Genomic DNA, 2,081 nt, shown 5'->3' with positions numbered 1-2,081 from the left:
TAATTATTAGAAGAATAAAATTATGTATACAATGACTGCTATAAACATAATGGAAAAATTTCTAAACTCTTCTTTTGCATAGACATCATTATGGATTTCTTTAATAGAAAATTCATTATTTCAATAAGACAGGGTTTTATAGAAATTATAGATGTTTCTTTTCCTCCTCAATTAATCATATCAACAATCTAAGTAAAATCTTCTAAAAGCTTTCTGAAGTTATTGATTCCCCTTGCAGAAATCTATCTGAACTATATCATAGAGTCATTAGCAGGTAATGTTATGCCTCACAAATTATGCACTGACAGAATTTACTGGTGAAGTAAGAGAATCAGGACTCTTTGCCCATTCACTCAACTAATTGCTGCTACTGTGCGCATTTGAGCGCATGCAGTCCCTGCAAAACAGTTTTTAATGAGGCCATTAGTCTTTTTCTTATATTATTCCCCTAATTCCCTTCTATATTCTTTAAAGCCCTAATCAGCAAAATCATTTACAAAACCACTTTATAAAGTGGAACAGTTAGTTGCAACATGGTATCAATGGACTTAAGCATTATACCTTTAATATGTGTATATTGTACATCTCAAAGGAAGTCAACTCCATATATTTGTTCATGGTCTGTGAATTCTGTGTGGCCGTTGCAAGATGTCACTGACTACATCTCCAAGTAGAGAGTGCCAGGCTGGTTCAGAATTGGCAAAGTCGATTGGAAGGTAGGGCCTGTCTGACTTTAACCTCAGTGCGATCCGCCTTGAGCTGTGATGGTAATTAGAAGAGGTCAGACGCCACCTCCAAGTCATATTCACTCCTTTACATTTGTGGAGTGCCCTGTGGGCTCAAGACTCAGATCTTTTCATTAATCATTGAGCTCCTGAGGTTTACATCATTAGGCCTCCTTTCCTTTACTGAATAGTTCCCAATAAACTTACTTTAAATTATTTTTAAAACTGACCTCCAGAATACGATTTATTCATAAGAATATCTGGATTACAGAATAATGCAGTAGAGGTAGCAGCTAAAAGGTGTTGTTGTCTTAATTTCAAGGATTCGCTTAATAAAAAACAGGTGCTAAAGTGTTTTTAACTTGTTAGATAATCTCACATCATTTCTAGTTAGTTAAAATTTAGTTATAATTTCTCCTCCCTTTCAGGTTCCCCCAAACCCAAGCAATACATTCATTGTTACTGAATAAAATGGACATTTTTCAATTCTTACCTTTCTTGCATTTCCTATAGCATTTGATTACTCTCCTTTTAAATTTAAGAATATTTTCATACCCAGTCCCCATCATAATAAGTATATGTTCTGAGTTCCTTTGCATTTCTCCAGCAATTAATTATTGGTTTCTTTCATCAATCATCTCATGCCCCTTTTATTCTTTCCTTGGAGTTTCCAAACTTTTCTTATCAATTTAATCTATGCCCAAGGCTTCAGTATATGCTGACTAAATATTTCCAGTTAAATTCTGAATGCTGACTCTACTTAAACACATATTAAGTATTCAGTTTCCCTTTGCCCACCTCAAATTTAATTTATCTTAAAAAAAACCCACCTCATTGTTTTCGGCTGGAAATCTGTCCTCAGCTTTGTTTCCTAGGCATGTTGATGGTAAACCCATTTACCTAAATTAAAATAAAGCAAGCAAGTAAACAAACAAATCCACCAGCTGTCTTTGAATTGCATTATTTAGTTATCAAGCTCTGTGTGTTATTTATATTATATACCTTTCTAATTTTTCAAGTTATGCTAAATAACAGCCATCCATCATATGAATGACTTTAGCAATCTCCCTACAGAAGGTGTGTAGAGTGCATGCAGAGACTGCCTCCAAATACATATAGGTGATTGTCTTTCATCATGATTAAAGTCATTCACTTCTTCCCATCACTCAGCTTCTGATATCAATCATGGCATGATATTCATCCTACAGACTTTGCCATTGTCACATTTTGCTATTATTCTACATTCAAGAAGAATTCCATCACATTCATTGAATATAACATTTTAAGATCTAGCTTGAAGTAAAATACTGTTTACAACAGTATAGTGTCATTGTAACTACAAGAGAATTCACAATA

This window comes from Echinops telfairi, unplaced genomic scaffold (genome assembly GCF_000313985.2).
Source record: "Echinops telfairi isolate 266 unplaced genomic scaffold, ASM31398v2 ScPeMD7_7469;HRSCAF=8507_1, whole genome shotgun sequence".
In the NCBI taxonomy this organism is placed as follows: Eukaryota; Metazoa; Chordata; class Mammalia; order Afrosoricida; family Tenrecidae; genus Echinops; species Echinops telfairi.
The sequence above is the reverse complement of the archived record's forward strand: the minus strand, read 5'-3'. Positions refer to the sequence as shown.